At 48.2% G+C, this 13,423-nt stretch overlaps 1 protein-coding gene across 1 annotated transcript in view; it reads left to right on the top strand.

Moving 5' to 3' along the window:
• Nucleotides 1-13,423, top strand: part of LOC143828957 (uncharacterized) — a 110,228-nt gene that overhangs the window by 28,949 nt on the left and 67,856 nt on the right. The gene's annotated exons all lie outside the window — the stretch shown is intronic.

The following is a 13,423-nucleotide window of genomic DNA, read 5'->3' on the forward strand; positions in this document are numbered from 1 at the left end:
CAGAACCCTACAGCTGAAGCTGGGTGTGTGCATTTAAATAAAGTAAATTAAACTGGGGGGGGGGGGGGCGGAATCCATGACAGCCAGGAATGTATCTCTGTGTATAGGTGCTGCCTCTTTTCATGCTGCCTTCCACTTTTCTTAACACTGCCACGAGTCAGCTGACTGAGAGCGTGCGGTTCGTAAATAAAATAATAAGCCAGCTTGATGTAGTGGTTAGGGGTGTGGACTTCTAATCTAATGAGCCCGGTTTGATTCCCGGCTCCTCCACATGCAGCCAGCTGGGTGACCTTGGGCTCGCCACAGCACAGAGAAAGTTTTTCTGGCCTCATCGCTCTCTTCTGCCCCCTCTCAGTTTTGTCCACGTCCTTTTTGAAGTGAGGCCTCCAGAACATAGAAGCTCAAAGGACTAAGCTGAGGACGTCCCACGTTGGTCACATGATGAGAAGAGGATAGTCCCTGGAAAAGACAATAGTGTCAGGAACCGTGGAAGGAAGCAGGAAAAGATGGTGATCCAAGGACGTCACGCGGCCCTCAGTTTGCAAGATCTGGGGCCAGGCTGGGCTATTTGGGGGGACTTTAATTCATAGGGTCACCATTAGATGGGAGCAAACACTTAACACACATCAGCCTTACCTTTTTTGTCTGTCTCTTCTATCATTATCATGTGACTGCTAGCTAGGAAACTGATTGGGTCTGAACTGACTGTGAGATAATCGGCACAAGTGGAAAAGGGCCAATCAGCAAGGGCGTATGAATTATATCTGATAAAGCCAGACCAAGAGGCCAAGCTTAACTCTTAACCTCTATTAAGAAAGCAGTTAATCTAATACTTCTGTAACTGTTTTAATTAACTGTCGATGATTAAAATAACTTTAAGCAAACAGAATTCACCGACAGTTGATGAGTCTATGAACTCTCACTTAACCCCTCAGCGAGAAAATAATTGGGGATGCAATCCAACACTTAGATGAAGGAGCTGGTTTTTATACCTTGCTTTTCACTGTCCGGGTCTCAAAGCAGCTTAAAATCACCTTCCCTTCCTCTCCCCAGAACAGACACCCTGTGAATTAGGGAGAGCTAAGAGAGCTCTAATGGAACTGATCTATGGGAACAGCTCTGACAGAATGACTGGCCCAAGGTCACCCAGCTGGCTGCATGTGAAGGAGAGGAGAGAATCAAACCCGGCTCTCCAGATTAGAAGCCGCTGCTCTTAACCGCTACACCAAGCTGGCTCTGAGAAGGGGTTGATTTGCAGGGTGGACCTAGAACCAAATTGAAAAAGGAGGCAACCCACAAATATCAGAGATATTGGCCCCTTCTTCTTCTTCTTCTCAGGCTCAATGGAAGAGCCTCTGCTTTGCATGCAGAAGGTCCCAGGTTTGATCCCCCCCCAACTCCAATGAAAAGAGCCAGGGTCTGATGTCAAAGACTCCAAACAGCTGAAGCCAATCTGAGTAGACAATACTCACCTTCATAGACTCACAGTCTGACTCAGTATCAGACAGCTTCAAGTAGGGCTGCCAGGTCCCCCTTGACCATCGACAGGGAATGGGAAGGAGGTGTGAGGTTCCAGTTGATATTCCCAATAAGCAGACTTTGTTGAAGAAAATCTCTTTATTGAGGAACACACGAAGCAGGACATCTCCAATTGCTTGCTAAGACTAAAGCACTCCTGGGGGTCCACGGGAGATCCCCAGAGGGGGTCTGCGGCCTTTTCCCACCTGCCTTAGTAGACTTAGCCATAAGCTAAGGAACGGCTGCCTCTGCCTGGAGGGCTCAATGGGTAGGTCGTGGGTGTAAAATCAGGGGGGGGGGGTGGATTTGGTTGTAACGTGGTATGGGGGGGGGGTTCAGGCTGTCTTCTTCAGCTCCTGCCATTCTTTCCTGCCTACATGAGGTGGGGTCACCATTGTAGTAGTCAAGATGGGGGGAGGGAGTAAAATGAGAGAGAAGAGTGTGGGTCTTTATGTCACTTCTGGGGGCATGGCTGGGAGGTGTGACTAGCTCATATAAATCATATTGATTTACCTGTTTTTGCAAGGAAATAAAATGTGAAAAAAATATTTCTACATCCCATGGCCTATCACAACCATTTACATTTTTCTCTTACAGGGGTCCTTGAAGACTGGAAAAGTATTTCTCAACCCAGAGATGGTTATCCTGTGATAATGCTATAAAGCCCACCCTACCAAGCCGCCATTTCTTTCCAAGGGAACTGTCCCCTGAAAATCAGTTGTAATCCTAGGATGGCAACCCTATTTCTTTCCTAGAAATCCCTCTCCCCATATACACACCCTTCCACATACACATACTACAGCTTTGCCCCAGGAAAGTGGCCCAGACAAATCCGACTTCCAGTATTCTTCCATCCTGCTGTAGGTTCAACCCCCTGAATCTCCCATATCATTCAGAGCTCCACATAGCCTCCCGTGCACATACAGAGCTCCAGCATGGAGCTACTGCACGCAAAGCCTGTAACTGCAATTGTTGGGATTGCAATTAACAAGTAATTGGGTGAAGTCAGCCTTGCAGGGCTGTTGTTAAGCTGTTTAAGTAGCTGAGCTGTACCTGTGTGTCACAGGTAAGGCTGCAATGGAAAAAAACCAAAAAACATGTCTGGGGATTCCTTTAAGTTGGGCTCCTGCCCACTTCCTCTTTTTTCAGGAAGTTCAGTGGGTGTCCTATGCTGAAGCAAGGAGTAGCAGCCATGAAGGCTCTCAGCTCTGCGTCTGCTGATATGTGACATGTAGTCTGCATGAGCCAGCCATAGGGGCTTGCAATGTGTTTCCTTTGTAACCATCTTTTAAAGTTTTTGCACTCTGCTTCAGTAAGGAGCCCGAAGCAGATAAATATGATATATGTTACAAATCATCTTTCCCAGTAAAGATTTCTCTCTTTTAAACCTCAAAGAACTATGAGTCTGGATCTGTGCCTCATCCACAAAGGTAACTACAACGCTCTGTTACTCTGCAGCTCTGTTTCTCTGGACTCAGGACCCAGCCAGGCCTGAAAGTCCTAAAACACGTATGCTCTTATAAGTGTGGGAGATCCCTGGAAGCTTCTCTGGACTCCTCAAGCCTTTACTTGCTAGGTGGCGGGGGGGGCACGGATCACAAGCCCTTCAAGAGACGGCAACATCACACCCTGCCCAACCCATAAATCCTGCGGCGGAGTCAAGTGCACGCACATCTCCTTTCTCCAGCCCCATTTTTTTACAGCTCTCTCTTTATCACGATCTCCAAGAGAATAACAGGGGCTATAACCATTTCCTCTCATCAGGCTGTCATCATAAAGACGGGCGCTCCATTTTCGGAGAATTTCTAAGTTATGGGCAAGAGGGACACCTTCTGCCGTTCCCCGACTGCCCCATTTCCCCGCAAGTGAGTAAAACAAATAATCTTCCGGGGCTGTCTCCAGGGGATATATTCAGTCACCGCAAATAGATTCTGGAGGAGGCTAGATAGCCGTTCAGCCATTGTTGGACATATTAAACAAGGCACCCTGGCGGTACGCTCCGATTCTTCATCGACGAGAAATGTGTAGGCCTCTGTTTCCACTTTATAATAACCTGAGAAGCATTTGTGAGGTCTGAGCCTATCTCCCTGGAGGTAATGCTGAAGGATAGACCTTTCCTCCATGACTCTGCCTAAAACCCTTTTAAAACTGTCTATGCCTCTGGCCAGGATTACCTTCGGCAGTGTACATTTCCCCCCCATCTTTAACCTTCACAACAATCCAGTGAGAGAGGGTGATTGTTCACCCAGGAAGTAAAATTAAGCCTAGACCCTGTGGCGCTTTGTACACATGGATCAAAGATTCTTTTCTCTTTTTTTCCCCCTTTCAGTCTCAGAAACAAAACTTAGTTCTGCCAGACCTAGATCATCCAGATTTTTTTTTAATGCAGAAGTTTATTGGAACAAGGGTTTCTTTTTTTTCCTCTGAGGCAATTCCTTTCAGGTTCTCAGTGAATAGCAGGATGTTGTCATCAGCACAATTTCTGCATTCAGCTGAGAAGGCATGTAGGGTTTCCAGCTCTGGGCTGGGAAATACCTGGAGGCTTTTGGGGTGGAGCTGGGAGTGGGTGGGATTTTGGGCAGGGAGGAAAACCACTGGAGTATAATGCCATGGAGTACATTTTCACCAGGGGAAGGGATCTGATCATAGAGTCCTAGAATCACAGGATTCTATGAAGAAAGGTTGGGGGAGCTTGGTCCGTTTAGCCTGAAGAGGACACGACTGAGAGGGGATCTGATAACCATCTTCAAGTATTCAAAAGGCTGCCATACAGAGGATGGAACAGAGTTGTTCTCTCTTGCCCCGGAGGGACAGACCAGAATGAATGGGATGAAATTAATGCAAAAGAAATTCCTTCTAAACATCCAGAAGAAATTCCTGACAGTTAGAATGGTTCCTCAGTGGAACAGGCTTCCTCGGGAGGTGGTGGGTTCTCCATCTTTGGAGACTTTTAAACAGAGGCTGGAGAGCCAATCTGACAGAGAGGCTGATTCTGTGAAGGTTCAAGGGGGTGGCAGGTGACAGTGGAGGAGCAAGAGGGTTTGGGAGTGTCCTGCATAGTGCAGGGGGTTGGACTAGATGACCCAGGAGGACCCTTCCAACTCTAGGATTCTATGAGTCTATGACTGATAGAAAACTCTGCTGCTTCACAGGCTCTTCTTTTCAAATGACAGAGCCAACTGCAGGCGAAACAAGCCAATGAAAGCGGCCAATGCGTATGCATCCGTTAAGTGCCATCAAGTAGCTTCTGACTCAGGGCAACCCTATGAGCTCATGACTTCTGAAGACTCCTATCCTGAACAGCCTTGCTCTGGTCTTTCAGATCAAGGGCCTTGGCAGGGTCAATTCATCTCCTGTTGGGTTAGTGGCCAGACCCCTCCACAATTTCATTGGAAGAGAAAGTCCTTGCAATGTCTCTTAGTCCCAGCCTTCAGAGCCATTGCTCTAGCATCCTCCTTGTCTCTCCTCGTATTGCTGTTCCCTTTGATGAGCAGACCGATATTCTCCAGAGCAGGAGTAGTCAACCTGTGCTCCTCTCGAGGTTCATGGACTACAATTCCCATGAGCCCCTGCTAGCATTTGCTAGCAGGGGCTCATGGGAATTGTAGTCCATGGACCTCTGGAGGACCACAGGTTGACTACCGCTGCTCCAGGACTCAAAAAAGGTAGGGGTCCCCTTCCTTCAAGGGTGGGCTCTCTGGCATTATACCCTGCTATGTTCCTTCCCCTCCCCAAACTCCACCTTTGCAGACCCCATCCCAAATCTCCAGGGATTATCCAAGCCAGAGTGGGCCATTCAATTCCCAAAGAGTCTCTTGGAAGGAAATGCTGTCTCTTCCCTAGTGCAGGATGCGGCCTCCCAGTTGCGATCGGTGCTGTGAACTTTCGTTTTGAAAAAAAGGAGATCCAAATGGATGGGTGGGTGGGTGGGTGGGTGAGTGGGTGGATGAATGAATGAATGAATGAATGAATGAATGAATGAATGAATGAATGAATGAATGAATGAATGAATGAATGAATCTCAGACTGGTCACACAGTCACAACCTCCTTTAGCTGGATCAGTGGACAGTAGGGTTGCCAGCTCTGGGATGGAAATGCCTTGGGATTTGGGAGAGGTAGGGGGTGGCAGGGTTCAGGGAGAAGAAGCACTTCAACAGAGTATAAAGCCATAGACTCCACCCTCCAAAATGATCATTTTCTCCATGGGAATGGATCTGGAGATCAATTATAATAACAGGAGGTCTCCAGTTGTCACCTGGAGGTTGGCAGCCATTAGTGCCACCCACTTCTATCGTCTCCTCCTTCTCCTCTTTCCTTAGAGCTGCAATCTTTGGTTTGGTAAATATCTGCGGACTTTGGGAGTGGAGCCGGGAGTGGGAGGGATTTGGGGCGGGGAGGGAGCTCAGTAGGGTCTAATTTCATGGAGACCCCCCTCCTAAGCAGCCTTTTTCTCCAGGGTTACTGTTCCCTGTCACCTGGGAATAAGCTGTAAAACCAGGGAATTCCCACGTTCCACCCGGGGACTGGCATCCCAAGTAGGCAGGATTCTTAAGTATACCACTGCATTTCCAAACCCAGAATTCAATTGGCTTCAGGGTGTTAACTGGTGTCCCTAAAGCCTACCTTCAGTGGAGCACAATGTGCCAAAAAGAAATAAAAACTGCTATAGATGTTGATGACATTTTTTTTTTAATGGAGACTCAAAAAGGATGTGTTTTTTTTCTCTCTGGGGGACCTGCTTTCATAGGAAAGAGCCAATTTTTATAGAAACAAAAAGGCAGAATCAGTTCCAGGGATACTCCAGCCATCCTCTGGGGGCTCCTCTGGAGAATGGGACATGTTAAATTGCACTCTTAAAGGTACCTTTAAGTAGCATTTCGAACAATGCAAGAAACAAGTTCCCACCCGCCCAAATTTAGCTTTTCAATGCACACTTTACCTGTGAATTGTTGGCTTCCGGCCCTGGGATTGTTTCATTTCCTTTCAGCTCTGGCTCCCAAATTTGGCAGACATTGTCCCTGATTTCCACCTCTTCCTCCCAAGAGTGGCACCATCCCGGTCTAGTGGTACAATGGAAGCTTTTGGCAACCAAGCCGACATTCTTAAGCCATGACAAGGCGAAGGCAGTCTTGGGCTGTATCCACAGAGGCATCGTGTCAAAATCACAAGATGTCACGGTTCCGCTGTTTTCCGCATTGGCTTCACAACCCCCTGGCTGAGAAACCCTTCCAAGGCTATCAGGAAAGCCCAGGGCTTCTCCGTTCGCCGAATCAAATATATCTGATGAATATTCCTTCCCCCTGAAACATCCCCTTTAAGCCAGTGCAGTTCCAGTCAGATGGAGGAGTTTGTGGACTTCTTTCCCAGTCCCAGTATCAGTTCAGAAATGGCCCCTGGCAGCACAAAGATACCCTAACACCAAGAAGAAGAAGAAGAAGAAGAAGAAGAAGAAGAAGAAGAAGAAGAAGAAGAAGAAGAAGAAGAAGAAGAAGAGTTGGTTTTTATATGCCACTTTTCTCTACCCAAAGGAGGCTCAAAGCGGCTTACAGTCGCCTTCCCTTTCCTCTCCCCACAACAGACACCCTGTGAGGAAGGGGAGACTGAGAGAGCCCCGATATTACTGAAGAAGAAGAAGAGTTGCTTCTTATATGCTGCTTTTCTCTACCTGAAGGAGTCTCAAAGCGGCTTACAGTCGCCTTCCCATTCCTCTCCCCACAACAGGCACCCTGTAAGGTGAGTGAGGCTGAGAGAGCCCTGATATTACTGAAGAAGAAGAAGAGTTGCTTCTTATATGCTGCTTTTCTCTACCTGAAGGAGGCTCAAAGCGGCTTACAATCACCTTCCCATTCCTCTCCCCACAACAGGCACCCTGTAAGGTGAGTGAGGCTGAGAGAGCCCTGATATTACTGAAGAAGAAGAAGAGTTGCTTCTTATATGCTGCTTTTCTCTTCCCGAAGGAGGCTCAAAGCGGCTTACAATCACCTTCCCATTCCTCTCCCCACAACAGGCACCCTGTAAGGTGGGTGAGGCTGAGAGAGCCCTGATATTACTGAAGAAGAAGAGTTGGTTCTTATATGCTGCTTTTCTCTACCCGAAGGAGGCTCAAAGCGGCTTCCAGTTGCCTTCCCTTTCCTCTCCCCACAACAGACACCCTGTGAGGGAGGTGAGGCTGAGGGAGCCCTGATATTACTGAAGAAGAAGAAGAGTTGGTTCTTATATGCCACTTTTCCCTACCCAAAGGAGGCTCAAAGCGGCTTACATTCACCTCCCCTTTCCTCTCCCCACAACAGACACCCTGTGAGGTGGGTGAGGCTGAGAGAGCCCTGATATCACTGCTCGGTCAGAACAGCTTTATCAGTGCCTGGCATTCTTTTCTGCTGGCTGATGAGAATTTATTAGCAATCCTATGCTCCCTGGCAGGAATGGCTCTGCAGGGGACCCCACACCCAAAACCTCAATAAGACCCATTTAATTTTTTTTCTTCTTGCCCACCAAATGAATTCTGTGAGTTCGTCGCACTGCAAATTGCGAGTTAATATTTGAGGCCTTTGGCTGCAGGGGTTGGATCTTCCCCCTCTCCGCTTGCACGATACATATTTTATTTCACCTGTTTTTATTTCCTGTCATTATTTTTCTGTTATTTCAAGTTTTAGGGCTTTGTAATTAAGCCAGAAGCTGTGACGGGGCCTGAGTTATTGCCGCGGGGAGTCACGCCTAGTGTGCTGTTAAGCACCAAACTGAAGGCCAAGCGCACAAGTCCTGGATTTACTGTGCCATAAACAATACCCTTGTGAGCCTTCCTAAGGAAGGAAACCCCGATACACAAAGCAAAGGATGTCTGCACAAAGGCTAACGTTCTGTAGAACTGTAAAACCCTCGTCCAGCCCCCTGCTCAGTGCAGGATCAGCCTCAAGCATCCAAGATAAGGATCCTAGAGTTGGAAGTGGCATATGGGCCATCTAGTCCAACCCCCTGCTCAACATAGGTGCCCAAGGGACCAAGCCCAATGAAGACAGGTTGAGGGACTTGGTAATGTTCAGCCTGGAGAAAAGGAGGTTGAAAGGGGACAGGATAGCCCTCTTTAAGTATCTGAAAGGTTGTCACTTGGAGGAGGGCAGGATGCTGTTTCTGCTGGCTGCAGAGGAGAGGACACGCAGTAATGGGTTTAAACTTCAAGTACAACGATATAGGCTAGATATCAGGAAGAACATTTTCAGTCAGAGTAGTTCAGCAATGGAATAGGCTGCCTAAGGAGGTGGTGAGCTCCCCCTCACTGGAAGTCTTCAAGCAAAGGCTGGATACACACTTTTCTTGGATGCTTTAGGATGCTTTGGGCTGATACTGCATTGAGCAGGGGATTGGACTAGATGGCCTGTGTGATTAACACAGGATCAGTCTAAAGCATCCAGAATAAGACTGTCAGTGAGGGGGAACTCACCACCTCATCAGGTAATCGATTCCACTGCTGAACTACTCGGTCTGTGAAAAAAAAATCCTAATATCTAGCCAATATCACATTTGGTTCAAATACTTATACCTCATTGCTTCCTTGTGGCTCAAAGTGGCTCATAATTCCAAAAGCAATACTTCTTCTGTTCCTCCATTTCCAAGAATATTCTTGCCTTATTAAAATCTCTCAGAAATAACTTATACCAAATGTATCGTAGCATTATGCAACCCTAGTGCTGGGTCATACAAGCCCTCTAGTCCCACCCCCTGCTCAGGGCAGGCTCAACTTCAAACAGCCAGGATAAGGATCTGTGCAGCTGCTACTTGAAGACAGCCAGTGAGGGTAAGTGTATCTCCTGGCTACACGACACATGCCATATGATAAATAAATTAAATAGTCCCTCTTGACCAACACTGTCTACTCCAGCCTTACTCAACATTTTTACCATTGAGAAAGCCCTGAAACATTCTACAGGCTTGGAGAAACCCCAGAAGTGGCACCATCATGCAGAATATGGTTGGAAAGCATGGCTGTGGACACGCCCACCTGGGGGGCCTCCCCATTCCCCCCCCCCATCATTGGCCATTTGGGGAGGGGAGGGCAGGTCAACATGCACCATATATTGTCATATTACCTGATAAATGTTTCACAAACGCAGGATTAGCCCTAAGCATCCTAAAGCATCCAAGAAAAGTGTGTATCCAACCTTTGCTTGAAGACTTCCAGGGAGGGGGCGCTCACCACCTCCTTAGGCAGCCTATGCCACTGCTGAACTACTCTGACTGTGAAAAACTTTTTGCTGATATCTAGCCTATATCGTTGTACTTGAAGTTTAAACCCATTACTGCGTGTCCTCTCCTCTGCAGCCAGCAGAAACAGCATCCTGCCCTCCTCCAAGTGACAACCTTTCAAATACTTAAAGAGGGCTATCATGTCCCCTCTCAACCTCCTTTTCTCCAGGCTGAACATTCCCAAGTCCCTCAACCTATCTTCATAGGGCTTGGTCCCTTGGCCCCAGATCATCTTCGTTGCTCTCCTCTGTACCCTTAGAACTGACTCTTCTTCTTCTAAGGCCTGCAGACTTAAATTAGTTTTTATGATATTCTTCGATACTTCTTTATGAGTTCGGTAGGCCACCGACACTTCCTTCCGTGCAGCTCTTACACAGACCAGGCAGTGTCAAAGTACAGCACACAACGAACTCAACATGAGTGAATGCAGCAGGACTGGTACCCCCATCCAAATACTAGCCAGGGTCAGCCCTACTTAGCTTCCCATCAGGCTTGCCTGGGCTTTCCCATCAAACCAGTCTGATGACGTGAAGCAAAGAGAAATTTACATTGATGGCATTATTTTGAACATTTCTACACTGCCTTTCCACCTGAAGTCACCTGGGAGCCTGGATAGGCCAACCTCATCAGATTTTGGAAGCTAACCAGTAACAGCCCCAGTCAGTATTTGGATGGGGGACCCCCAAGGAATGCGAGGGTACAGAAGTCACTGTACAGAGGCAGACAACGGGCAACCAGCTCTGAACATCTCTTGCCTTGAAATGCCCTATGGCAGGCATGGCCAAACTGTGGTTCTCCAGATGTTCATGGACTGCAGTTACCATGAGCCCCTGTTTCACTATATATTTCTGGTCAGGCTTTGGAGGAAGAGCATGTCTCATGGCTTAAGTGCCACTCAGCACAACACCCATGCAGGGTGGCTGTCCTGCCCCTGAATGCCGCCTCCTCCTCCAACCGGCTTGCCTGTCTGTGCTGTAGCCAGCCAGTCGCCTTCCGTCCCCCACCCCTGACCACCCCCTCCTCCTTCCTGTCCAAGGCTTGGAGGCTGCAGATCTCTGCTGCGTGAGAGCTGCCCCTGATGGAAATCTAGCATCCATTGTATTCCTGAATGCAACAGGCTTGGCCCCTAGTATATACATAATATTTAAACCAATTTAATAAGACATAAACAAAAAGACATAGATCCACAAATAAAGGTAAAGGTAAAGGTATGCCCTGGTCAAGCACCGAGTCATGTCTGACCCTTGGGGTGATGCCCTCTAGCGTTTTCTTGGCAGATTCAATATGGGGTGGTTTGCCAGTGCCTTCCCCAGTCATTACCGTTTACCCCCCAGCAAGCTGGGTACTCATTTTACCGACCTCGGAAGGATGGAAGGCTGAGTCAACCTTGAGCTGACTGCTGGGATCGAACTCCCAGCCTCATGGGCAGAGCTTCAGACAACATTTCTGCTCCCTTACCACCCTGCGCCACAAGAGGCTCAGATCCACAAATAGAGGAGGATTAATTATAGTTTCTGATGTTGGGAAAGGCAGTGTCTGGTATCCAAAGAAGAAGCGAGGAAGACCCTACAGGGAGCAGCAAGAAGACAATTAGATAGGAGACTCAGGGCAGTATTTAAAAACCTTTTTTTCTTCCCGCAGGAGGCATCAGGAGCAGGGACCTGGGAATGGGATAAATGGAAGCTGCCCTCCTATCAGTTATGGCAAACATCCCTTTCATCCACAGCAGAGCATAGTGTGTGTACAATTGCCTTTCGATTAATGGAACCTAATTGTACACTGTTAAAAACACTAGAGGAGCTGATTCCATGAAGGCTCAAGGGGGTGGCAGGTGACAGTGGATGAGCGATAGGGTTGTGAGTGTCCTGCATAGTGCAGGGGGTTGGACTAGATGACCCAGGAGGTCCCTTCCAACTCTATGATTCTATGATTCTAAGGGCCCTTCTGTAATGACCAGTGGTCCATCTAGCCCGGAATCCTCACTCAGAGCCCACCAGTTCCTAAGGAAGAGGAAACAAACAGGGCACAGAGGCCAAGGCCTCCCCCTGATCTTGCCTCCCGGCACTGGGATTCAGAGGTTTAGTGCCTCTGAATAAGGAGGTTCCCCTCAGTCACTGTGGCTAGTAGCCACTAATAGAACTCTTCTCCCGGAATCTGCCTAATCCCCTTTGAAGGCCCTCTGTGCCTGTGGCCCTCACTACATCCTCTGGCAGCTCATCCCACATTTTAATCCCTTGCTGGGTACAAGAAATCGTCCAATCTGGTATATTTAGGAAATAGTCACTTCTTTCCATCCCCCCCACCCCACCCCGCCCCTTACATAATGCTACCTTGATCACATTGCTGCAAAACAAAGGAAAAGGAATTAAACACCTACCTGGGCTATCACTGCCGTACGGGAGGGGAGAACACCTGCGCAAACGCTCAAAAGCTAATTTCATAACTGCATAACTGCCTGTCAGATCAACGGCACACTGTGCACAGCAGGAACAAGGCCATTTCAATGGGAACTTGGTGTCTCATTCCAATGAATTACCCCACACTTCTTTATTAAAGAGGTAATGGGATTTCAGCCTGCTCTGACTTGCTCGCACCCACCCCCCACGCCCCCCACCAACATGTTTTCTTTGCCTTGCTGGTGGCAATTTTCCCAAAAACCACACACACACCCTCCCAGCTTGGCTACGGAGCCTTTCGACGTGGGGAACCGAGGCGCCATTTCTGTTGTTATGAAGTTAGTGTTCCTGTTTTATAGGCATGATGTATTTGGGCCAATCCATCTTCTGTCTCCGCGGTGTGTTTAGAACCTGGCACTGATTAAATGCCCATAATCGGGAACATTAATTTCCCCGTCAGTTGAAAAATCACCATTGTAAATTTTTCCTAGTCACTTTGTATACACCGCTGAATGATGCTCTACACAAAACACAGTGTGTGTGTGTGCGTGCGGGCGTGCCCGCGTGCGTTATTCATGCCGTGGTGGCTTGCAGATTTGTGGGGTCTTGAGCAGGCAGGGAGGAGACTTCCAAGAAGGGAATCTGAACTGTGTGAGGCTTATATTAGTAGGGCTATCGACCTCTGGACGGTAGCTGGAGGTTTCAATTGATCTCCCAACTGCAGAGATCAGTTCATGTGGAGAAAATGGCTGCCTTGGGAGGTGGAGTCTATGACATTATAACCCTCTGAAGCCCCTCTCTTCTCTAGACCCCGCCCTCCTAGAGGTTTCAAATGGACTCCCAACTACAGTTCATGTGGAGAAAATGGCTGCCTTAGGAGGTGGAGTCGATGACATTAAAACCCTCTGAAGCCCATCCCTTCTCCAGAACCCGCCCTCCTGGAGGTTTCAAATGGTCTCCCAACTACAGTTCATGTGGAGAAAATGGCTGCCTTGGGAGGTGGAGTCTATGACATTAAAACCCTCTGAAGCCCCTCCCTTCTCCAGAACCCGCCCTCCTGGAGGTTTCAAATGGTCTCCCAACTACAGTTCATGTGGAGAAAATGGCTGCCTTGGGAGGTGGAGTCTATGACATTAAAACCCTCTAAAGCCCCTCCCTTCTCCAGACCCCGCCCTCCTGGAGGTTTCAAATGGTTTCCCAACTACAGTTCATGTGGAGAAAATGGCTGCCTTGGGAGGTGGAGTCTATGACATTAAAATCCTCTGAA

Source organism: Paroedura picta, chromosome 2 (genome assembly GCF_049243985.1).
Source record: "Paroedura picta isolate Pp20150507F chromosome 2, Ppicta_v3.0, whole genome shotgun sequence".
NCBI lineage: Eukaryota > Metazoa > Chordata > Lepidosauria > Squamata > Gekkonidae > Paroedura > Paroedura picta.